The sequence below is a fragment of the Pinus tabuliformis genome, chromosome 5_2 (genome assembly GCF_031772625.1).
Source record: "Pinus tabuliformis cultivar Carrire ecotype Pingquan chromosome 5_2, CPIR1, whole genome shotgun sequence".
NCBI lineage: Eukaryota > Viridiplantae > Streptophyta > Pinopsida > Pinales > Pinaceae > Pinus > Pinus tabuliformis.
The window spans coordinates 633003587-633031142 of NC_142306.1; the positions used below are offsets into that span (position 1 = coordinate 633003587).

The 27556-nt window shown below is 37.5% G+C and overlaps 1 protein-coding gene across 3 annotated transcripts in view; it reads left to right on the forward strand.

Moving 5' to 3' along the window:
• LOC149160633 (glutathione S-transferase L2, chloroplastic-like) overlaps window positions 1-27556 on the forward strand; it is a 103017-nt gene that overhangs the window by 25316 nt on the left and 50145 nt on the right. The window lies entirely within an intron of this gene.

The following is a 27556-nucleotide window of genomic DNA, read 5'->3' on the forward strand; positions in this document are numbered from 1 at the left end:
TCTACAATCATTATCCATACCAAGTCAATGTTGGGCAGAAGTTTCAATGAATTTTATTATAGGTTTAGCAAAATTTGAAGGAAAGAATGCCATTATGGTAATGATATATTGACTAAAAAATTAGCCCATTTTCTCTCTCTCTAATCCTTTTAAAGTAAGTATAGCGGAAACATAATTCATGGAAACAATTCGAAAGCTACATGGAATCCAAAGATTATTATAATTGACAAAGATCGAATTTTCACTAGGAATTTTTAGATTGAGTTATTTTCTTGTTTGGGTATTCAATTGGTTCAAAAATCATCTTCGCATCCCTAATTCGATGCACGAACTAAGAATTTGAAGAAATGTTTAGAAGGATATTTTAATTACTTTGCATATGATAAATAGACACAATGGGTCAATTGGTTTCTCTTGGTAGATTGGTGGTACAACACATCCTTTCATACTTCATAAAAAAATGCCCCCATTTATGGAACTTTATCGATATCATCCCGCATCCATCACATCACCCTTGAAAGGTAATGCAAAGGCTCAAGTAGTAGAGGACCACATAGGGAACCAAAAAGATGTTCTCAAACTCCTGAAGGAGGACTTGGTTATAACACAAAATATTATGAAACAAAAATCATATCAACATCACAGTGAAAGAGATTTGAAGTGGGGGATTGGGTAATTTTGAGACTATAACCATATAAATAGATGTTCCTAAAGCAACATAATAAGAAAAATAAATTAGCTAATTGATGAAAATATCCCAGTTTGAAATATTTTACTTCAGATTGATGAAGAAGGGAAAATCATACTAGAACTATAAACAATCCTGGAAACAAGGATTAAACAACTGTGAAATTGATCAATTACTAAGTACCTCATAAAATGGAAGAACCTATTGGTGGAAGAGGTGACATGGGAAGATGCGTTATTCGTGCAAAACACCTAAAATTAACAAGTGTTGAGGATAACCATGTTTAAAGGAGAGGGGAATGCTAAGCCCTAAGCAAACCCCATATTAACTTGTTGTAGTGGCTACAACCACCCTCCAAAATTTTGCCTTAGCTTCATTTTGGAACCTCCCCACTGACCATCCTTAGAAGCATGTCTTGCACTATCCAGGTACACATGAATCAGTTGAGTTTTAGTGGCTTATCAACTTGTGTTTGATAGCTTTTTTGCCTCCCACCCGCAGGCTGACATTCCATAGCTTAGTCATTTTCTGGTTGTTATGCTCACTTGGAAAATTGCACAAATCTGGAGGGGAACCAACCTTCCTCTCGAGAATTTCACAAATCATCTAGGCAACCTATTGCTCTCCAAAAATGTGCAGAGCATCCAGGTAGCCTTGTTAGGATATTCCAACACATAGGAAATAGTTAAATATAACTTGGTCTAGTGTAGAGTTAGGTAAAGTGTGTTTCTTTACTATGTACTTTTGTAACTTACAATCAGACGGTCACGATATGTTCTAGACATGAAGTGACTTGACGGTTCATTCTCTCCTCGGTATTACCGACACTTGATCTGTGGCTTAACACTCAATTGGTCCATGATCTCTATTTAAATAGCATGGAGGGTCATTTGTAGGGTGACCGTTCATGAGAGAAGCTTATGTAAATTTTCTTTTTTTTATTAATAAATTGCCTGAAGTGGCTGCGTTGGCTCAGGTCGTGGACTGTTTCCCTCTTTGAGGGTTTTAACCACGTCAAGAATACTAGTGTATTGATCTATGATCTGTTTCTGAGCGGTGTCCTTTGGTGTTTTATCTGAGGAACTTACCCTGTAAATTCCTACAAGCCTTCCCTCTTGAAATTGCGCAGAGTAGCCCATCACTGGGTTTGCTCTAAAAAATTGCGCAATTTTGGTTGACAGCCAAGGCTTCAGTCCAGAAATTGTAGAGAGCCTGAGGGACAACCAGATTAGCTCAGCCCAGAAACTGCGCAAAAGTCACTCCAAGGCTTGCAAGCTGTTGCATGTGCTCTCATGTTGACCGGTTCCGTCTAGGACTGAGAAATATTGATTTTCATGCATAGGCTACTTTTCCAAAAAAAGAAAAAAGAAAAAAGCAACCCTAGATTTTAGGGATCCATTTATAGCAGCTAGAGGTTACATGCAAAATCCGTTTTAGAAACCTCCTACCAAGTGTTGTTTTTTCCTAGATTTGTGGCATGCGCATCAAAAACCTCTATCTTATAAAAGCTATTTATTCGACGCTTCAGAGCTCATTCTTCACATCGATATTGGAGATCTGGCTTCCCACATCGCATCCAGGAGCATTCGGCACACTCATCTCAGATTTTTTCGGTAAGTCCGCTTTTCATGTCTTTTGCTGCTTTTCTATCGCTTTTTGTACTTCAGTTTGTGTGAGTGTTGTTTGCTTGGTTTTGTTGAACTCTTGCTGTCATTTTAATGCATGTTAGCTTGTAGAAGCATTGTTTTAGTTTTTCGTTGCATCTCACTGTTGTCGCATGCATAACACTGTTTCTACATTGACGGTCGCTGTTGCGGCGATTTGCTTCACACACTTACTTGTTTTCCCATTTTCTGAATCCTACACTCACTGTTTGCATGCATGATCATTCACTCTTGTCTGCACTTAGCTTCACCATGCATTCAAGATTTTTATGTTTTCAGTCGCCCATCGATGGGTCTTGGCTGCCTTGGCCCAAATTGCACTGCACATGTCTAAGAATGAAGGCTCTACCTTCCTCCCCAAAATTGCACAGAATTGGCGCAAAACTGGCCTCCAAGCTTTCTCTTCACAATTTTGAGAGGAAGTGCCCTATTGGGCCCCAAAATTTTGTAGATGCAATTTTTTGGGTTGCAGTAATTATTTACTGAAACTACGCATTTCACAGTTTTAGTCCGCAACAGGCCAAACTGAACTGTGCTCCGCACAGTTTCAGCAATCAGTCAGCCCACTGACAGTCCAGACCGTGTCCTGCGCAATTTTGGCAGTCAGCCTCCTAGGTGTGTTGCATTTGAGTCCTCAATTTGTTTTTGTTTTCAACTCACATTGTCCTTGCCATGAGTGTTGCTCTGTCTCCAGGTATCACAGGTGTTCATCCATCTCTCAGTAGTATAGGTACAATGGCTTCTAGGAGAGTAGGGTCAAAGGAAACCGTTGAGAATGCAAATGGAGATGAAGTTGAGAAAGTGTCTATGAGCTTTCCCATCTATTAAGACACCAAGCTATTCATAGATAAGGAGATCGAGATGAAATGGCAGGACATCAATGTCACCTTTTCAAGCACAGTTGAGGAGAATCTAGAAAATTGTGGGGTCTATGTCAACATACACAAGTCTCGCTTGTACTGGATTACATGTAGGTATCCTGCATTTCCATGCGTGGAAATGATCCACTAGATTGTCTCACAGACTGATCCAGAGACAATGGTGTTGAGCAGTGTCAGTGGAATAGAATTTCTATCTTCATGGTGAAGTACTTTCAGGAGATGTATCACTTGCCACAACTGGTGATCATGATGGATACACCCTTCACCAGACTCAGCAGCAGTGCAAACTCAAGAGACATCTTGAATAGCTGGGTGAAAGAGCCATCCAAGTTCAGGACAACACCCTTCGAAGTGTACAAGACAAGGATACTGTTGAAGGCATATAAGCTCTTGGTCATCTTTGCATGTCGCTTATATGGCCAAGAGAGCACAAAAAACTTCTTGCAAAGTTGGGTGATTTTGTTGGATCAATTAGCGAGCGAAGAAAGATCTTTCAACTAGCCTGTCATGTTGGCTCTGTAGGTTTTAACCCCGTACATAAATTACCTGCATATGAATTCTAAAACATAGAAAATACACAATGCGAGAGCATAACACATAAAACACATATACACAAAGATTTTCCCTTGGATCCAAAAACCGAGACTACCAGATTGATTTTTCATTATGTTTCTTTCAATGTTACAATACATATATATACATGTCAAATCATCCAATACCATGGACCGAAAACCATTGCGCCCAAAACCATGTGTGAAAACTATGCACAAAACCATAGCTAGGTTCACCCCACCTAATATAGGGTCCAAAAAAATTTTCCATAGAGCATTGCCCTGGACCCCGTAGAGGGGGGCTAGCCACCCCCCTTAAACCCCCTAGATAGGGGGGGCTACCATCCTCCCTGTGATGCCCCCACTGTGCAATCAACACAACGAAGGGGGGGTGCCGCCCCCCCTCTAACCCCCCAGTTAACTAGGGGAGCTAGTCGTGGAAAGAATATAACACAACCCAAGATTCTCCCACTTGTTGTTTTCTTTCCACAGGGGGCACATGAGAGCTTAGTCATTTATCCAGTCCTGCAATGCCCATTATTTCTCTACACCAAGAGAACTTCTCAGAGCTCATAGATTTTGTCAATGCATCTATAATATTCTTCAAAGTGTCCACCTTTACTAGCAACACCTTTTTGTCTTCTAACATATCCCTCACAAAGTGATACTGAACATCAATGTGCTTTTTCTTTTAATTATAAGAAGGGTTTTTTGCCAAGAAAATTGCACTTAGGCTATGATAGTCTATCATTATAGCTCCTTGTACTAACCCCATACTTGAACACAATCTCTGCAACTAAACTACTTCCTTGCTTACATGAGTGGCTGCCATGTATTCTGCCTCTGTAGTTGATAGTGCCACTACAAATTGTTTCTTACTCATTCAATTGACTACACCTCCAAATAGGTTAAACACATACCCACTTGTAGATCTTCTTTGATCTAGATCTCCAGCCCAGTTTGCATCAACAAAGCCATGAATATCCAAAACTCTGTCCAATCTTGGTATTCCTTGGTAGCACAAACCATAATCACTAGTGCCACGTGTTGAGTCTTGAAAATGTCATTCATTTACATTACATTTTCACTATTATGTCCATTATATCACTTCCATTTCACCTCCATTTCACTACTATGTCACCACATTCATCCCACTTTCATTATCATTGGGCCACCTTTATGTTTTTCCAATCTCTATTATTTCTAAGCCTTTTAAGTGAATTTGTGGTTAAACATTAGAAAATAATGTGCATATGCTTATACCTAACAAATGGGTTGAGTTTGTTGACATGTGTAGGTTAAAAGGAACCTTCTAGAAGACCCTTATGTGGCACTCTAAGGCCAAATTCGAATTTGGTTGGAAAGAATCATGGGATCATGAGGATATGTGTCACATCTCCTAATTGTATTGTAACTCTAAAAAGACATGTGTCTTATCAGTTCCTATTTTGATTAGGACTCTAGAGGTAGAGGGAGAGATTCATGGACTATCATTAATGAGATGGCTCTCATCTTTTTGTATAAATAGGAGATCTCTCTCCTTCATTTGCTAGTCTTTTCCTTTAGTCTTTTCTTAGTCCTTTTAGCTTGTTAGTTCCATGGCTTTTGAAAGCTTTGGAGAGCTTTGTTGTACTTTGCACTTTTGAAGAAATTGAATAAAGCTTTGATGTTCTCAACATGGAAGGAGATGTGAAGTAGATGTCATGGAGCATATCAGGATGTAAGTAGATTAGATTTCATTTTGTAAATATTGCTTTGTAGAATGTAAGGTAGATTAGATTTTCATTCATGCAATTTTAATTTATGCAAGTGTGTTTAATTTTGCTTTGATTTCATAGGTAGTAGGGGGCCCCTGCCTTGTACAGTTTGAATTACTGCATTTTATTTTCTCCCGGGATTGTGTGTCTTTGTTGTATTTGCTTTATCTCTAATGGTATTTTCAGTTGTCATATTCATAAGTTGCTGCCTTTATTTTGTTTTTCTAGTTTGATTTCTAATTTTAGTTTCTCAAGTTGTATGCTAACATATTGATGGTCTCCTTATCATAAGTTGTTCATCTTTAAGAGATCAGAATACTAATAAATCACAGCTTGCTTTGAGTAGTTTTTGACTTATATCACTAACTCTTTCTTCACTTGTTACACATTACAATGTATGTTGGAAGCAGAATGTTGGAGAAAGGCAAGTGGTGTTATAATTTGTCATCTTAGAGCTTGATTACTTTTTAGACTTATATCTAACTACTTCTTAATCGTGTTTCACATAGTACTATATGTTGGAAGCAGAGTGTTAGGAAGAGATGAACATTATAATTGGTCTTTAAAGTGGTTTTTCTTATTTTTTTTTATTGCAGCAGCATGAGTAGTGACTAGTGCCATTAGAAAGTGGTTTTTATGCTTTGCTTTCAGTTTCATTTCAAGTTATTTCTTTCAAGCTCTTTCTTTGCAAGTTTAATGTACAGTTTGAATTACTGCATGCTTTCAAGTTGATTGTAGATTAATGATGCACATAGCCTTCTAATGAACTAATGACGTGATAGAATCATCTTGTCCTTTTGCTGCAGCAAGGATACTTGGTCTCATAGTCATTTTCTCATTATTTGATTATTGCATGTTAGAACAAAACCCCAAAAACAACATAAACTATAAAACAACGAAGTAAGAGAAAGGTTAACTAAGCACATATAGTGCACCACACTTCATCAGCTTACGATACCCGGATTGATAATTTATGTAGAGCAATTTAAGACATTAAATTGACTCGACATTTTGGCGCCGTTGCCGGGGAAGTGTAATTAGGGGACCTTATTTCTTACATCTAAAAAAAAAAAAATATTAACAATTATTGAGTATGCTCTCCTCCTGCACTTTGTGTGATCTGGAGGATCAGAAAAATGATTGTGATGTAAAAAAAAAAAAGTTAATGATTCTTGAGTATGCTCTCCTCTTGCACTTTGTGTGATCTGGAGGATCAGAAAAAGAATTATTATGTAAAAAAAAAAAAGAGAAAAAAAGGGAGACAAAATAAACTTCAACATTTCAATTGATTCAATAAAAAAAAAAAAAAAAAAATGATGATGAAAAAATGAAACTCAAGTGCTTTGATAGGTTCAAATTGTCCAAAATTGTCTGGTTATGCTTTGTAGTGGTCTTCAAAACACTGTATCCTGTTCAAATAAGGTTTTGCAACTTAGCTGCAGAAACTGCCTGATTCCGCAGCTAGCTGACAATTCCGCAGCTGTTTCAAGGTTTAGCAGGTTACAGGCATCTAATGAAAAAACCGACCACATGGGCATCTCTAGAATTGTCCCGACATGGATCCTATCCTAGTCACCCAGCTCAGATCGATGAAAAACCAGCCTAGGACCTCAGTCAAAGTTTTGTTTTTAGCATGTTTTTCTTGAAGTATTTGCTGCCTGAAATTGAAAATCATTAATCCTTTTTATAAAATTTTACAATTTCAGAGAAGAAAAAAAAAAGAAAAGAAAAGCAATCTATGGCTATCTCCATTCCTAGCTTCCATTATGGCTGAGAGAAAAAATAGATTGAATTGCATGGACTGCTGTGTTAAAATAAAAACTCTGTGTTTTTGGGCCTTGGTTGGGCAAGCAGCTTGGCTGCAGGGGAGATAGAGAGTAGATTTGAATATGCATTATTTGAAGTACGGATTGAACTCACTGATGCTGGGCAAGAGCATATGGAAGAGATAGTTGAGCATACATTCCAGTACCTTCACATTTTAAGGAAAAGCGGTATTGCTGAATGAATCTTTGATGAGGTACGGGTTATTTGCAATACAATGTTTCATTTCCAAGACAAGATTCCACCAATTAACTATGTAACAAACATTGCTTCAAACTTAGAGAGATATCCATCGCAAGACTGGCTTGTGGCTTCGTCATTGCCTTCCAATTTCATTTGTCTGTCCTTCAAATCGTTTTGAGGCACAGAATATTCTGGACTTATTAGGAACTAGCTGCTCCAAAACCATTTGAATTGCTTCTTGATCAGAACCTTCAGCCACCTCTCCTCCAAGTACCCTTTTAAAAAAAAAAATTCAAAATCAATTTCACAGCCGAATGCAACAATTCAGAAAGTCAAAATTGATAACTCAGAAAACGTAAACAACAGAAAAACGTCAAACTTTACACGCTCGATTTGCCCAAATGGTAGCGAATTTCAAAAAACTAAAACATGGGTTTTTTTGCCAGGTGGGTTAATTAGATAACCCAGAAACCGTTTGAGAAAATTCGTGGCGGTCTGGGAGAAATCTTCGGTTCTTTGGAGCCTCTTTTTTGCCGCCGCGTGAAGAAAAACGTGAGTTATTAACTGATAGTTTGATTAATTAATTAACTCCGCGTGTCTGAGGAGGAGAAATCAAAATAGGAGTTATCTATGTGCTGTTGTTCAAAGCCTAATTATAGTCTTATTCGTTATACTCTTGAGACGTGACCGATGTATCCAAATCATGATGCTGAGTGTGCTGTAATTCTGTCATAGGCAATGGATGATTTTGCGTTTGAATGAACATGTTTGACTCCTGTGTTGCAAAGCCTTAAAATTGCATTGTTCATTACGTTGATATATGTTGGTGCAGCATGTTGACAAAAACTGTTATGCAGCACAGTGTAGCCTAAGCTCCCATCAATATTTGGTTCAGTCATTACTACAGCACCATACCTTGACTGATAGGATTCATTTAAACTGGTGATCAGGAATTCACTCATAGATAATAGGCTCGGTCCCAATTGAGGTCCTGCTACAGCAATAGCATCAGCCATCACCTGCTCTGAATCTGGAAAATGGTATGTACGTGGCTCTTGCTTTTGAACCCAGCCTCCTTTGAGATGCCTTGCAACCTGTTTTGCCACTGCCAGTGACATATTGAATGGGATAGGCCCAGAGTAACAGAAATTTGATCTCGATGTGGCCTCAGCTTTAATAAGAGTAGCCCAAGAAACAAAAACAATGCCAGTGCAATTAGCTGGAATGCAATAGTTCTTTTATCTCTTCAAGCACATATTACACACTTCTTAATAAGAGCCTTAAAATGTTCCCAGAAAGAAGGGCTATCTGCATTACTCACTAGGCAGTGATTTTGTGTTCTACATAAGCCTAGTAAACTGAAAAACATAGAGAATATCAGTATGAATGAGCTACATACCATACACCTCACATGCTTTGCTGAAAAAACGTCAAACTCAAGTGATTTATTTGAAGCGAAAGTCAAATCAGTTAATTGCAGCTCAAACAAAGCTTGGCAGAGCTGAACCGTGAATTGCACTAGTTAAGTTAGTTGTCTTGAAGGGGCACATTTTTTTTCTCTTCCACGCACACAGCCATTCCATTTCACAGCACTTTCTACACTCTGCACTTTCCGCAGCCGATACAGCGTTTCTGCAACCAATCCCAGATTCCGCAGCTGTTTTGTTAAACTCTAGGTTGTAGGTGTCATCAGGCAAAACAGGTCACATGGGTAGCTAGGGAAATGTCAGTACATGGATGGTGTCCTATTCATTCAGTCAAATTTGATGAAAAAGACCCCGGTCAAAGGGAAGTCAAATTGGGTGTTATCACAAAGTCGCCACACTGAGTCGCCACGCTAAGTCGCTGCATGTCAAGAAAAAAATAATAATTTCGAATCAATGAAATGAAAAAGTTATTTTCTCACTTTTCTGAAGGTATTGATTAATTTTGGACTGATAATGAAAGATGAATGGCTAACTTTTTATTCAAGATTTTTAGCTACAGAGTTGTTCCCCAATTCCGCAGCCAGAAAAACCTCATTGTTCAAATAAGCCTATCTTTCTCATACAAAATCAGATTTTGATGATTTAAGTACCATTGGAAAGATCTCAACAAGATCTATACAATGAGAAATATATCATTAGAGTTTGAAATGGCAAATAATGAAATAAATTGCTGAAAAGAAGCAACATCAACTTGAGGCACTAATTCCAAAGCAGGTATAAATTCTTTTGATTTTTCCTTTGAGAACTTGTTTCATTAATACAAATTCTTAGTTTTGTGTGTAAATATCATAACTAGAGAGATTGGCCACCTCTCTCCTTTGATAATCTTACATTCCATTGCAGAAGAAGTATTAGTTTTTTTGCAGGTTCCAGGAGGAAGGACAAATGACTACAAGGGAATGGTGTCTCTCTAAGAGACCAATTTGTTTCATAAGAGGATGATCAGCAACAAAGAGGAAATATGTTGATGCAAAATCAGATCCAAACACTTGAAAAACTTTCAGATACTATTGTCTCCATCACATCCATCCATCACATCCATACTTCATAATAAACCATTCACCTCATTCCACTCCATATTTTCCATTTTCATTCACATACACTTTCCATCTCTTTTTGTCCATTCATAACCCACCAATAAAAGCAAAAGGCTCATTCACATGCTTATTGCCCATTGTCATTTCTGTTCTCCATTGCCATTTTCCATTTTCATTTTCCATTCCTTGTCATTTTCATTCCGCAAATAAACCCTGCTTCAATGCAAATTATTGAGTCCATAGTCCTTTGAGTCTAATTTCTTTGTAAAAACACCTTGAGGCTTGCATGCCTTAATGGCAAGTCCTCATGCTGACAAACAATGGGAATACATTAATGTCCCTTGTTCGTTAGATCTTCTAGGTTACTCGACATCAGCAAATTCATTCGTACCTAGCAAGATGTGTTTGGGCATCTTGACTCTCATTGTCATCAATGGTGAGAGTGCTCGTGTTGACTAGTGGCATCCATTAATGGCCACTAAGCCAACAATTTCCTACTATGTTCAACATCAGAACATCTTTTCACATAGTAGGAATTGTGCCAATGAGTTTTGAAGACATGAAGACTATTATTTTCAGCATTTTGGAGCAGATTCAGCAAGTTTTAGTGGAAGCAATAAAAAGTCATCTTATCTCTCTATCCATGACTCCTCTTGATCAGCCACTTGAAGAAGAAAATGATCAGAAGTTTTCAGCCACTACACATACAACTCATCCATTCCAAAGGGTAAGTGAAGGTACGACATTTTCTAACTTTTAACCATAGAATTCCATAAAAACCTAGAATGATAATTGTTGGAAAAACATTTCTCTTCCTCATTTCATAAAATTGCCAATACCATCAGTTGGGGGGGGAATACATTCATATTCATATCTTGCCATGTCCATATCATATTCAAGAGCTCACATACTTCCAACATATATTAAATATTACATTGCTATTATGAGCATACAATGGCTTTTGAAAAAGTGCTTAAAGGATAAATTGGATACAAACAAAATCATGGTTGTCACACAAGAACCAACCATCATGCAATCCAATAAAGATATATTTTGCAACAATAATCAAAATATCATTACGCAAAGTTCAAAGATCAAAATAGAAGGCAACAAAAGAAAAAAAAAATGGCTGTAACACAAGAACCAACCATGTTGCAATTCAAGTGAAACACTTTGCAGAAATATGAAGTTATCAAATGATATCATGCAAAGTTAAGCCAAAGCTCAAGAATCAAAAGAGTTAATGTAATATATATTGCATGAGGACATGCAATAGCTTCAGTTGGGGGATATGTTGAGTCTTGAAAATGTCATTCATTTGCATTACACTTTCACTATTATGTCCATTATATCACTTCCATTTCACCTCCATTTCACTACTATGTCACCACATTCATCCCACTTTCATTATCATTGGGCCACCTTTATGTTTTTCCAATCTTTATTATTTCTAAGCCTTTTAAGTGAATTTGTGGTTAAACATTAGAAAATAATGTGCATATGCTTATACCTAACAAATGGGTTGAGTTTGGTGACATGTGTAGGTTGAAAGGAGGCTTCTAGAAGACCCTTATGTGGCACTTTAAGGCCAAATTCGAATTTGGTTGGAAAGAATCATGGGATCATGAGGATATGTGTCACATCTCCTAATTGTATTGTAACTCTAAAAAGACATGTGTCTTATCAGTTCCTATTTTGATTAGGACTCTAGAGGTAGAGGGAGAGATTCATGGACTATCATTAATGAGATGGCTCTCATCTTTTTGTATAAATAGGAGATCTCTCTCCTTCATTTGCTAGTCTTTTCCTTTAGTCTTTTCTTAGTCCTTTTAGTTTGTTAGTCCCATGGCTTTTGAAAGCTTTGGAGAGCTTTGTTGTACTTTGCACTTTTGAAGAAATTGAATAAAGCTTTGATGTTCTCAACATGGAAGGAGATGTGAAGTAGATGTCATGGAGCATATCAGGATGTAAGTAGATTAGATTTCATTTTGTAAATATTGCTTTGTAGAATGTAAGGTAGATTAGATTTTCATTCATGCAATTTTAATTTATGCAAGTGTGTTTAATTTTTCTTTGATTTCATAGGTAGTAGGGGGCCCCTGCCTTATACAGTTTGAATTACTGCATTTTATTTTCTCCCCGGATTGTGTATCTTTGTTGTATTTGCTTTATCTCTAATGGTATTTTCAGTTGTCATATTCATAAGTTGCTGCCTTTATTTTGTTTTTCTAGCTTGATTTCTAATTTTAGTTTCTCAAGTTGTATGCTAACATATTGATGGTCTCCTTATCATAAGTTGTTCATCTTTAAGAGATCAGAATACTAATAAATCACAGCTTGCTTTGAGTAGTTTTTGACTTATATCACTAACTCTTTCTTCACTTGTTACACATTACAATGTATGTTGGAAGCAGAATGTTGGAGAAAGGCAAGTGGTGTTATAATTTGTCATCTTAGAGCTTGATTACTTTTTAGACTTATATCTAACTACTTCTTAATCGTGTTTCACATAGTGCTATATGTTGGAAGCAGAGTGTTAGGAAGAGATGAACATTATAATTGGTCTTTAAAGTGGTTTTTCTTATTTTTTTTTATTGCAGCAGCATGAGTAGTGACTAGTGCCATTAGAAAGTGGTTTTTATGCTTTGCTTTCAGTTTCATTTCAAGTTATTTCTTTCAAGCTCTTTCTTTGCAAGTTTAATGTACAGTTTGAATTACTGCATGCTTTCAAGTTGATTGTAGATTAATGATGCACATAGCCTTCTAATGAACTAATGACGTGATAGAATCATCTTGTCCTTTTGTTGCAGCAAGGATACTTGGTCTCATAGTCATTTTCTCATTATTTGATTATTGCATGTTAGAACAAAACCCCAAAAACAACATAAACTATAAAACAACGAAGTAAGAGAAAGGTTAACTAAGCACATATAGTGCACCACACTTCATCAGCTTACGATACCCGGATTGATAATTTATGTAGAGCAATTTAAGACATTAAATTGACTAGACACCAGGCAAATACTTGAAAGCCCACTTCACTACTGTTAAATTCTCCTTTCCTGGTTTTGACATAAACCTACTCAATAATCCCACTACATGTGCAATTTCTGGTCTAGTACAGACCATCATGTACATCAGGCTATCGACTGCACTTGCATATAGAACACGAGACATGTCCTCTTCCTCTTCTTGTGTCTTGGGACATTGTTCAACAGATAACTTTACAACAATAGGAATAGGAACCTTCACCAGTTTACTATCTTGCATATTAAACCTCTGAAATATTGTCTCGACATATTTCCTCTAGTTTAACCATAGCTTCCTGTTTGCTCGATCTCTTTTAATTTCCATGCCCAGAATATAGTTTGCAACACCAAGATCTTTCAGTCAAATTTGGAGGACAATTGGGTCTTCAAATCCTGGATAATTTCTTTGTCATTTTCAACCAACAACATATCATCCACATACAAGACCAGATAAATAACATGGTCACCAATTAATTTAAAATACACATAGTGATATGCTTTTCTTCTGGTGAATCCAAGTGCCCATATAAATGTATCAAATTTCCGATATCGCATCCTTGGTGACTATTTTAGCCCATACAGAGACTTCTTTAACTTGCATACTAGTTCTTTCTTACCCTTCATTACAAAGCCTTCTAGTTGCTTCATGTAGATCTCCTCTTCCAGATCCCTGTGGAGAAATGTTGTCTTCGCATCCATATGTTCTACCTCAAAATCAAAAGCAGTAGCAACAGATAAAAGAAATCTAATAGAAGCTACCTTGGCAACAGAAGAAAAAATATCACCAAAATCAATTCTCGGCACCTGGGAATAAACTTTTGCTATCAGCCGAGCTTTTTATTTGTCCACCTTTCCTTTTGCATTTGTCTTCTTCTTGAACACCCATTTTCTGCCAATGGGTTTCCTTCCAGTTGACAACTCCACCAGATCCCAAGCCTCATTTTTGTGCAAAGATGCCATTTCATCAACCATGGCCTCTTTCCAGAGTTTTCCATCCTCTGAATCTACTTCTTCCTTCACAGTTCTGGGATCATCATCAGTAATAGATAAAGCAAAATTTGAATAGAAAGAAGATGGACTATATCTTTCTGGGTTCCTTCTTTCTTGAACTGATCTTCTCACAACCAGAGTTTGTGGTTCTTCATCTTCTGATTCCTCTTTTGTTGTAGAGTCTGATTCTTCCTCCTTTAGCTCAAACTCTATCTTCTCAGGTTCCTTTGATGGGACTTCATGTTTAATAACATTTTTCACCTCTCTGAACATCACATCTCGGCTGTACACAACCTTCCTTGTTACTGGGTTCCAAAGCTTATAACCCTTTAAACCATCCTTATACCTAATAAATATGCACTTTTAAGATTTAGTATCCAACTTTGTTCTTTTCCCCTTTGGAACATGTACATATGCATCACATCCAAATACCCTCAAATGTGAAAGATAGGGTTTCTTACCAGTCCATACCTCTTGTGGAGTCTTATCTTCCAACACTGATGAAGGTGATCTATTGACCAAGTAACATGCTGTCTCCACTGCCTCTGCCCATAATTCCTGTCATAACCCGACACCCCTAAGCATGCTTCTTTCCCTTTCCATCAATGTCTTGTTCATTCTTTCTACAACTCCATTTTGCTCAGGTGTTTATGGAGTAGCCTTTTGTCGTGCTATACCACAATTCTTACAGAATTCTTCAAATTCATTGCTGCAAAACTTTCCATCGTTATCTGTCCTCAGCACCTTTATCTTCTTCTCTGTCTGGTTTTCCTCCAAAGCCTTAAATTATTTAAACCTGTCAAAGACTTCAGATTTCTTCTTGACGAAATATATCCATGTATCCCTTGAGAAGTCATCTATAAATGATACATAGTACACAAAATTACCCAGTGATGGAACCTTCACAGGTCCAAACACATCACTGTGCACAAGCTCTAATATCTGTTTCTCCCTCTTACCACCAGAGGGGAAACTCACCTGATTCTACTTCCCATATACACAATTTTCACAGAAATCATAATCCATAGAGCTATTAGTCATACCTTCTATCATACCTTTACCATGAAGTATTCGAAGGCCCTTCTCTCCAATATGTCCAAGCCTTTAATGCCATAACATCGTCTTTTCTCCAGAGACCACTAGATTTTCTGCTCCACTTTGAGGAACCACAGAACTGTTGCACCCATCAATAAAAATGCTACCTTGCAGCTTGTACATAGTTCCAATCTGAATTCCCTGCATCAATACCAGTGCTCCCTGAATCATCTTGCAGGTATCTTTCTTGAACACTGCTTTTACACCTGCATCATCCAACTTACTTACAGAAATCAGATTTCTGGCTAATGCACGAATATGCAGAACACCCGGAAGTGTTCTAATCCTTCCACCTTGCAACTTCAACTTAAATTTTCCACGACATACGATTCTAGCCTTCCTGTCATCCCCCAAGAAGACATCACCACCATCATATTTCTCATACTCGCAGAACCACTCTCTATGGGGAGTGAAGTGAAAGGATGCACCTGAGTCAATCAACCATGCCTCATTATCTACATGTGTACTTGAAGAATCCAAGTACACATCCCCACCTTCATTTGAGGTGGTTTTCGCCTTTGTAGAAGTAGCATCATCAGATCCCTTTCCTTTGTCAGGAGCTTTAGATTTACAGTCCCTTTTATAGTGCCCTTCCTTTCCGCATTTCCATCACACCACATTTACAGGTTTTCCTGGAGATTTAGATCTCCCACTCGATGAATTATTTTTGTTTCTGTTTTGGGATCGTCCTCGTACAGACAAGGCATCACCATTCTGGCTCTCCATATTTTTCCATCTCATCTCCTCCGTCAGCAAGGATGAGACTATTTCATCAAACTACAAGGAAGTTGCATTGCTACCTATTATTATAACCAGACTATCCCATGAATCTGGTAGAGAACAAAACAAACTAATGCACTTATCTTCATCTGAAATTTTAATATCAATAGATAATAACTGACTTACCATAGTATTAAATGCATTCAGATGCTCTGTCATTGAGTCCATCTTTCATCCTCAGGTTATACAACTTTTTCCATAGGAACAATTTATTCACTAGAGACTTAGATTGGTACAAAGTCTCTAACTTGTCCCACAAAGCCTTCACCATATCTCCCCCTGATACATTCAACAATATTGAATTTGATACACACAATCATATTGTGCTCTTTGCCTTCCGATCCAACTTCTTCCATTCTTCATCAGAAACTCCTGTTGGTTTAGTACCCGGATCTACCGTGATCCACTAATTTTTATCTACCAATAGATCCTCCATCTTGAGTTTCCATAACTTAAAACTCTGACCATTAAATTTCTCGATCTCTATATTTCCATTGCTCGCCATCTTCTTTCACCACCAGAATCGACCTCGCAGATCTCCCACTGAACAAGGTCTACCACAGGCCTAAGCAAAACCCCTCAGCAACAAAGGAGTCCCCTTGAAGCCAAAACAACTCTGATACCAAATGTAGGTTCTAACCCCATACAGAAATTACCTGCATACGAATTATAAAACACAGAAAATAAACAATGCGAGAGCATAACACATAAAACACATATACACAGAGATTTTCCCTTGGATCCCAAAACAGAGACTACCGGATTGATTTTTCATTATGTTCCTTTCAATGTTACAATACATATATATACATGCCGAAGCATCCAATACCATGGACCGAAAACCATCGCGCCCAAAACCATGCATAAAACCATAGGTAGGTTCGCCCCACCTAATATAGGGTCCAAACAAAATTTCCCCGGGGTGCTACCATGGACCCCGTAGAGGGGGGCTACCCTCCCCCCTCAAACCCCTTGGATAGGGGGGGGCTTCCACCCCCCTATGACCCCCCCATTGTGCAATCGGTGCAACGAAGGGGGGGCTCCGCCCCCCCTCTAACCCCCCGGTTAACTAGCAGAGCTAGTCGTGGAAAGAATATAACGCAACCCAATAGGCTCTCAGGTTGAAGGAACATGTAACAAAAGCTCGAAATTCTCCGAAGGGTCAACAAGTGAAGCTATTCATGTATGCTTGCATACTCGATGCACTCTATACCTGTCAACAGTTCCCAGGCTTGGGTTGGGCATGGACACTTTCGAAAATCTCTATGCACACTTATTGTAAGTTGTTCTCCGAATGTAGTTTCCATGGAGTCATCATAAAACTATCAGACCAGTTCTTCACCCTGGTATAGATGATGATATTTGAGCAGGATTTACCTTACATGTTGCAGGAAGAGATGGAGGCATTGATCAACATAGCATATTGGTATGCCTCACCCCTTGGCACCTTCATTTGGATTCACAACACTGAGAAGGCTCTGCATGTTTTACCGAAGTTTTCCATGGATAAGATCATCATGCAAGAAGTGTCATATCACATCTCAACAAGGTTGTCAGCAAGACTGCACAGGAAGAAGAAGGCACCTTGGCCCGCTCTTCCTTTGCAGATCGGGTTGTATGAGATCCAAAATCTCAAGCATGATGAGGCCGAGACGGAGGAATTCAAGAGATTCACCTTCGACACCAAAAGTTTCAATCCATATGTGAAGTACCTCTATGTGAGAGTGCATCATCCTTGGATCCACGGGGTATGTCATTGGCCTGAGGAAGACCCATGGACATACTTCTATCAAATATCAAGGCTCAATGAACTGGTCAACATAGCTGTAGAATGGTTATCAAAGCAGAGGAAAGAAATATCTCAGAGAGCAACATCATCAACAACAACAGAGGGTAGCAAACCTGTGCTTGACAAAGGCAGGAGGAAGGTTGTAGATAACGCAGAGGTGGAGGAAAGCTACAAGTTCAAAGTAGAACCACTATTGTTGAGAGAAGCTTTGGAGATTGAGGCTAAGAGGTGACATCACGACAAAAGGATCATGAAAGCGAGCGGGAGAAACAGAAGCTGGAGGAAGCATAAAAGTAGTTGCAGGAGTTGAAGCAACAACTCAGTGAAGAACAAGAGCTGCACAGAAGAGAGAAGGAAGCACAACAGGAACAAGAACAAGAACAACAGGGGGCGCATCATGCACATATTGATGAAACTATGCCCATACAGGTTATTGACTCATCCGAGAAGCTGACACAGAGCAGATAGGGTGAGGAGTCACAGGAGCAGGACTTTGCTCAAGAGATTGAATAGATTCTAGAGAAGATGGACATAGATGTGGTTCAACTAGAGTTAGATCAGGATATTGACCTCATGCCTCAGGACCAAGAGGTCACCCCATTGGCTTCAGCAGATCTGGAAGCAGATCAAGTCCCAAACGATTAAGGATACACTGAAATCTTTGAAGACAATTTGGAGGGGGAGATGCATAACATATCTTTCGATGAGTCTCATCACAGAGGTATGCAATCACGCATAGTGCTTACTTCGGATGTACATGTATCCCCTATGCAATATGAAGAGCGAGTGATCGTATCCGATTTCCACAGAAATCTGGCCACATTGGCCAATGTTACCAACGAGCGCATGGATAAGAAGTTACAAATGACCAAGCAGGGAGGAGAGAAGGTTACATCATCTGCCAAAGTAGAGTTGAGGAGAGCGATACTAGATGAAGTATCGTCTCTTGAGACAGTCATGTGGAAGCTCTACTTCAGATTCATCACCATGCATAAGTCAGTTGTCCATCTCAACGGTTGGCAGTAACGCTGTGCTAGGAGAGAACGTATATTTTTAGATCTACACACTATTGTCGATCACATGTAGATATGGACAATGAGGTACAAGGGATCCCCATTGTACTTTCCAAATATGATGAAGCCAAAGCCGGAAGAGTTGAAGGCATGCATCTGGAGTCAGATCCAGAACTATGAGGAATGCCCACAACTCATGACCAACTTACAGGCTTTACATGCACGGGCCTTCAGGAGCATGGATGTCGTTGTGAGCACGAATGCGATCCCATCCATTGGCACACTTGTTGAGGAAAAGACAAAGAACCAAGTCTGACTGGAGTTGGACATGTACTTTGATCAGTTGATGCACGTAGCCACCAACACATACTTGCAAATGAGCGCAGACATTATGCATCAGTATGTTGCTGGTCTGGTTGCACTCAAGACTATGATATACATGTTATTTGACGAGTTGGAAAGAGGTGCCAAATTGGTGTACCTGGATGAAATGGAGGCAAGAGTTCGCTTTCATAAGGATGTCACCACAGAGCATGCAAACACCATAATAGACTACCAGCCTTGGCATTAGTTCGCCACCATCGATCATCGCGAGGTTGTCGAAGAGTTAGACTTCCCACAACTGTCTGAGTCTTAGTGATGTCTTGCATGACTTACTCAAGCCTATTTTGTCTCACATGGGTACATGTGCATATTGTAATGTAAACACGTTGTAAAAGTGAAAGACCAAGTGTCAATAGTAGAATGTAACAGTCATGTAGTAGTTGAAGAGTTATGAGGGTAGGTGAAGAGTCACAAAGGGGAATGTCAAGGGTCAACCCACCCTTTTCTATTTATAAAACCTCATAACTCATTGTATATGCTTTTGGGAGCTAAGATTCCCATATGATAACTTAGAGAAGGCTTCGAGTGTATTATAATGAGCCTTGGCTTCTCCACAGTGCAGAGCTAGTACATCTTTTTGGAGGAGTAGGTGGCGGTGTTGGGCTAATGGAAATCATGGTTGTATGGATGATTGGATATTTCACTCTTTTAATATAATAGAGCCAACATGTTTCATGCATATGTTTTTATTGTAGTTCGGCTATCCTGGTTACTCTAATGATGTATGTAGCTGTTATTTACACTTGTATGTATGGACTATTTTGTATGTGTTTGTATGAATGCTATCGAAGCGTGTTGTCGATATAATCCATCACTTTGGATCATAAAATATCCTTCTTTCCATATCGTGATGTCGTTCTGCTTGTGTGTTACCTTTCAAGCTGCGTGCTATCACAGATTTCTAAGGGGAGCATTCTTCCCCCCTTTTGTGTGTTAGAGCCTTTCATGCATCTTCCTTGACTTGCTGCAAGGTCACACCTTTGCTACCAACAAGGACATCTTACTTACCTCTGTGCTCAACCATAGTTAAGGCGATACCATACTACCCACTTCTGGGACTCCTACTCCAAACAGTCTGAGGTCTAGCTGGGACTTCTTACCGGGGAGATGCCCTGACATGTTGGCGGGTCCAAAACTGCCAGCATAACTCTAAAACCCTTTATCAAAGCTTAGATATTGAGTTATTACATTTCTATTGTTTTATTATTATGTAGGACAAAACCTTTCATTGTAGACTTTCATTATGATTTTACCTTTTGTCTCTTAGACAAAAAAAAGACCTAGTATTAGGATCATTATATCTTGTCTTGTATTGCATTCATTGTAAAGGGATGTTCCACCCTCAAAGTGGATTGTATTCCTTGACTTTATTTCATTTTTAAGGTACAATGTTCATAAAAATTTATCATTAATATAATGGGATAGTGTGACATGCTAAGTGATCACCTTCAACCCTCTAAATCTTGAATAGCCACATACTATTAGGGTGCCATAAAAGAAATACATATCATGGTGAAGTATCATTGGTATAGGACGGTTGCTAAAAGATGAAATGTCATAATTAACAAGGTGAAGTGGCTCTCCATTTTCTTATACCATTTGTCTATGGTAAAATTTTGCTAATAAGAGGTTGGGACATTTTTTGGTTGGTAGAATACTTTACCCATCTAAATTCGAACCTAAATCAAGATCATACAAACTTCACTGTAATTATTTGAATGCTCATGCAAAGGAATGATAAATTCAATTATAAAAATAATCTAAACTTATTGCAAATGGAAAGGGAGAAATTTATGATCTTGAAATGAAATAGAGTGAATTATAATTTGAAGAATTGACAATTTGGTATTATCACCCTTTTTCCTTAGTGTATCATCCAAAATCATAATAATTATGTTCCTACATTCCTAAAAGAAACGTTCAAAACAATGTGACATTTTAACTTCAAACAAAGCTTTGAAGGTACTCTTTAAGAAACTATTGCACTTCATTTGCTTATACCACATTGGTGTGTATTGGTATTCTAAAAACATAGATGCATATAATTACGATACACACATAAAACTAGCCTCTATAAAGGAAAATATCCCTAAATTGTAATTGTGAAGGCTTTAACTCATATTTTCATCTTACATTGTTTAATTGGTGCATTTATGTCAACATACTCCATTGATGCAAACCAAATTAAAAGAAAAAAAAACGAACGCCTTTATCATCAATGCACCAAAATATCAAGTGAACAAATGAAAAAGAATTCATTTTGTAAAAGTACGTGTATAAAAGAGAACCCTAGATCTTATTCTATTTTTTTCGAAATGTTAAATATCAAGTGAACAAATGAAAAAGAATTCATTTTGTAAAAGTACGTGTATAAAAGAGAACCCTAGATCTGTTAAATGGGAGACTTGTTGAAGAAAGATTTACCATGTAATATTTTGAACTGGATATTTTTTTTTTGAAGAGTTTGAAATTGCAAGGAATCATCATAAGTCACCACATATGAATCTACATAGTAAAAATTCAAACAATATAGCTTCATTTTATTCATATGAAATTACCTTCATGTGTTTAAAAAAAATCATAATTTTATTTATTGATTCCTCTTACTATTTATGAAGCAATTTCAAGATAACAAAAGCATTTAAGAGTTACATCAACACTTCAAGCGCTAGATTTCTTGTTAAATCCCTCTCTCTCTCTCTTTTCATGTTTCTACAAACTATAGGATTGAGGGTTTATTCTCCATACCACTTCAATAAGATTTGTTTTTTTGGGATTTTGATATTTAATGAATTGGGACCGCTTATGCATTGAATCCTAAGCCTTATTACTATCAACTAAAGAAAAAAATGTTGCAAATTGCAATGTGAACTATATATAAAAAATGTACTGATGCATTTTTTATTAAAATCACACCAATGAATATGAATTTATATAATAATTCTAGCATTAGCAATTCACAATATACATTATGATAATTCTAGCATTAAAAATTCATAATATACATTAAACACAATTACTAACTTGATGAGAACCCTCCAAAGTTATATTTTTTAAGAGGTCATATTTAGTGACTATTTTTATCTCCATTTCAAAACGTGGTCTTGCTAGTAGAACCCTTTTATTTCCAGGGAGGGGAGGGGTTGTTTAAAACTTCAAAATTTTATAACCATGATCTATACAATCACTATAAAAAACCTTAAAATTGCAACATCACCATTTTGTTTGGGGAAAAATGATGATTTTCTTGAAATGGTGGCCTTAATAGCTAGTACAATTTTAAACAAAAGTATTAAGATCAACCCCAAAAATGAAAAGTAGTACTGGAAGTAGCACTCCTTATTTTGGAGGGTCAACTTACAACTTATTTGAAACTATGGCATGGACAACTAAAATGTTGTGAACCAAAACTTCAATATCAAACACGTGCATTGATGCACACAGACACACACACATTATAATGGGGAATTCCCTTGAGTTCAATGGCGATAATCTTAAGTTTTTCATGAGTTCATTTAATTTTTAGGGTGAAAAAGATTCGTTGATGACACAAACTTAAAATGGACTCATGTCAAGGCTGAACTGGAGAAGTTTTTCAATCATCTTAACTCTATATCGCCTGAAATCAAGTTTACTATGGAGCTTGAAGAGGATGGTAAAATCCCCTTTCTTGATGTTCTGATCAGTAGAAAAGAGGATGGAACTTTGGGGCACCAGGTCTATAGGAAGAAGACTCATACTAATAGCTATCTTCATGCTGACTCATACCATCATCCTTCCCAAAAATCTGGCGTCTTAAACACTCTAGCTGTTAGGGCTTTTAGGATTTCTGACCCTGATCACCTAAATGAGGAAATTGAACATTTAACCTCGGTGTTTAAAGACCTAGGATACAAAGAGTTTAATATTAAGAAAGCTATAAGAAGAGCTCAGGATAAGGTCCACTCTAAGAATCCTCCTGAAAACAAGAAAGAGAAAGAAAATTGTGGGAAAGTATACCTTCCATTCATCCAAGGGATTACGGATAAGATTGCAAGAATTTTAAAAAAGAATAACATAAACACTCAATTTACAACATGTGGAACAATAAGGCAAATGATGAGGTCAGTCAAGGATAACATCGATCATCAACAACTCAAGGGTGTGTACAAGATTGATTGCTCTTGTGGCAAGAGTTATATTGGGGAAACTGGTCGGTCTCTAAGAATAAGACTTAAAGAGCACAGAGCTGATATAAAGAATGGGAGATCACGTACATCAGCCCTTGCAGAACACTCATCCAAAACCAAACATCATGTGTGTCTAGAAGACGCTAAAATAATTGCAAGAGAGGATAATTATCAAAAAAGAAAAATGAGAGAGGCCATCGAAATTATGTAAGCTCCAAACATGATGTATTTTGTAAGCTCCAAACATGAAATTTGGGCTGTAGCAACAAACTACCAGCCTACCAGACCTGGCCCCAATAATTTGCAAAATTTCTCTACACCCTCCTCAATTGATGTACTCTGTTTTGATACAGTGGAATCCTTCTTAGATTACTGAAGGGAGTGCAAAGCAGATTCTGACAAACCAATTTTCAGTGAAGAATAACTCTCCCCTGCTAAAAAGGGACGGAACTGGACTAATCACTAACAATCCACAATTGCAGTCCTTAGTTTATTCCAACTAACTAATTGTTGTCAAAACTAATCATCACTGATGGTAACTACAATGACTGTCCTCAATATCAATGATTTGTCCTGAAATTCAACAAACTTCACTGAATTAAACACCACTGCTAGTGAGTAACCTAATCTTGCATCAAAAGGATCCACTTTCCGACCACAAAACTGACAAGACTCCAATAAAAATATCAGTCATGACCAGATTTCCACCATGATCCAAGTTCTGTGGATGGTGAGATAATGTCCCTATTAGGTTTTTACCCAATTCTGAATCAGCTTAGATCCTAGAAAAATTGATCAGAGTTTCATATTGATTGGAATTTGGAACTCTCCTGTGTCACTATATTCTGACAAATAGTGGGAAGTATTTGCAACATGGTTAGATGGTTCTCTGATGCTAGTAATTTCAGTTAACTTTTCTAAATTACAGTAAATTTAGCATTGTTGCCAATAACTCTAGCAAACTGGATTGTTACAACGCCTAATCACATAATAACATTACTCCTATCAACTGCATGTTTAAGTCACTGAAGACAGAGTAAACTACCTGAGAAAATATGGCAAAGTGACCAACCTGGGGTTGACATCTACACCCTCCTCTATTATTGAGTGTCATGGTTCAAGTCTGAGGCAAATTCTTAGTTTCCACTGGCAGTTCTTTGATTCTCATTTGCTGCACTTGAAACCATAACTTGTCTTAAACCCATCCATAATTTCTTTTCCATGTCATGATTAGAATCAATCCTCTTTGTAATCTCGTGCACTTATTTCTCATCAATGCATTCTTTTGAAACAAAACATTCTTCCTTGCCAACTTACTTAGAGGGTGACTAGTGCCTAGGTTTTCAGTTGCTTTCAACTTCAACTTCAAGTGTGGCTTTGATACCATTTTCAGTTTACACATAGAGAGAAATACGCGGAAAATCCAAGAAGAGAGGGAAGATGTATTTATATATTAGTCCATATCTCAAATGTTTTGCTTCCTTACATGGAAGATGAGAGACAGAGGCCATATAACTTATTTTGAATTATTACTAAAGTACTTGTTAATAACTTATTGCACTATCATTAAGTGAATATAGCCTAGACGAATGAAGCACTAACTAACCATTAATTAACTTTGTTTGCTGACCAGGGCATAATAATCCTCGCAATGTTGCTATGACATCATTAGATGGCTTCTTCTTATGGTGTTGCATAGGCTTGGGCTCTGTCAATCTCCTCAGCCCCGACGACACACAACTTTGACAATTTCCTTTACTTGGATGACTTATAGTGTTATGGGGTTTCCACAACAGCTTTAACAAGTCCTTAAGTAGTCATCATCAAACCCTTCCAGAGATTCTCTTTTTAATAAAAGAAATACTCATCCCAATGTGTTCTGCTCAATTTGTTTTTGTAAGATAGTGAATTATTACCAAAGTACTGATTAATAACTTCTTTTTTGTTCATTTTGAATTGTTACTATTAATAACCTATTGCACTATAATTAAGTGAACATATAATGTAAATAAAGAAGGCACTAATGGCCATTAATTAAGAAATTCCTTTGTTGCATGGTGACCCATCCTGCCCAAAAAAAGTGCACGTACCATACTTTTCTATGTTCTGGGGACTTGTGGATCCATAGGGAATGTCCACAAAGTGCTGGGGCTATGTTGCAGAAAACGTGGCCCCCCACAGCTTACCAATCATTTTTCAGTATTGACACTCGCTTGAAACACGTTTCAGTTCAGATGAAACGAGTTTCACATGTGGGAAACATATTTCATACAAACTGAAACACCTTTCAATGTCTGTACAACGTGTTTCCAAATGAAATTTGTTCAATTTTGCCTTGCTTTAATTACGGGGACCCACATTTTTGGTTTTAATTCCTAGTTAGAGGTTATCTATGAATTTATGAGACTTCTAGAAACCTCTAAGATTTGAAAATTTTCTTTAAAAGAGGGTTTTATTCTCAGTTTGCACCAAAATCCGCACTTTTACTCAACATTACCATTATTTGTTTCAGGATGTTTGAGAGTGGTTCCAACCTCATTGGACTTCATATGGAGAAAGTGGAATTTCATATCCCATTCAAAATTCTGCAGACTTAACAATTTTTAGGATTTGAGGATTGGTAGGATTGTAGCATTTTATGTATGAGGGTATGGAATTGACAGTTGAACAAGAGCACCAAGCCCTTCATGTACCTTGATGTTAGTTATATTGATTATCGAACTCCTCTGTCATGGCCTTAGCAGAAATGTACCATTCACTCAAACCAATATCATTGATTAGGCTTGCTGAGCTTTTCATACCATATTTTAAAGCTTGGATTAGGTAGTTTCATCAAAATTGAGTGATGTTGACCGATGTTCCTAGAGGATGCCAATATAAGAGAAGGTGGAACACTGCTTGTCATTTAAATGTTCTTGCTCATTTGTTCATAATGATTTCCTTCCAAGTTTCAAATTTTTTAGAGGTCACGTTTCAAGTGTGTTTCCATTTCGGACACACATACCTTTTTCGCTGTTCTTAGTGCTGGGGACTTCATTGGGCGCTTGGGGACATGTTGGCTGTCCCCAAGATGTTCCAGACAGATTTCAGGGGAACTCTGGACAGATTTCAGGGCTGTTCTGGGCAGATTGTAGGGATAATCCAGGGTTATGTCTTCAGTGTTGACTGACAGTCATATACATTGATGATTGGATAATATGATTGTTTTTTCTTGCATCTCAAAACATGGGTTAAGTATGATGGGTTTCATTTTGGGTTTCTGGTGATTTAGATACCGTATTTCCAATGACAAAATCACAAGAAGCAAAGCCTTCAGATCAAGAGAAGCATTTCAAACGGCTGATCTTTGTGGTTATTGCTCTTGTTCTTTCTCATTTTTTGGGCCATCTCAGCTTTTAGATATTGTACATGGGTTTCCATGAGTCATTCAAATCCAGTGCTTCAACCATTTCAATCTCAAGCATTGTGAAAAAAATCAGATAGTAGTGATTTGGATTCGGTACTAAATGTTTGAATAAATTTCTAGTCAATCACCTTCTTAATCTGTATTATGCATTTAATATCGTTACAGAACCAAAGTGTTTTATAGTGGCTTTCAACAGCTGTAGAAGTCTGCAAAATCTATTGAGAAATACGAGGAAGAAAAACTGCTATAGAGACAGTTCTCTGTCTCATAGATCCTTCATGGACCTTATTGCAAATTAAAAATAGTTACACTCAAGTTCCCTAAAGCTGAAGCTCATGTCTAGCGATCAATAATAGAATGTCACACAACCCTTTTTTAAATTGCTTGAGATTTTTTAAAATTGGCAAGTGCAAGGGTTCTGCATAATACTCAAAAGTATAGCTTGTTATGTTTACAAGTGTGAAACAACTACAAATGTTAATAGTGAATTCTAAATTTTTAATATATATATATATATATATATATATATATATATAATGCTGACAAGGATGGAACACCTACAAATGTTAATAGTGAATTCTGAATTTTTAATATTCCTTTAATATATATAACCAGTGCAACATAGGGAATTTCTGTTTACTAACTAGGACATCATACTCCTCATGACATTGTTCTGGCATCATTATGTGGCTTCTTCTGATGGTGCACACAGGCTTGGGCTTTGGCAATTTCCTAAGTGCTGATGACACATGGCCCTGACAATTTCCTTTATCGAGATGACTCACATAGTGTTCATAGCGTTGTGGGATTTTGAGAATGGCTTTAGCAA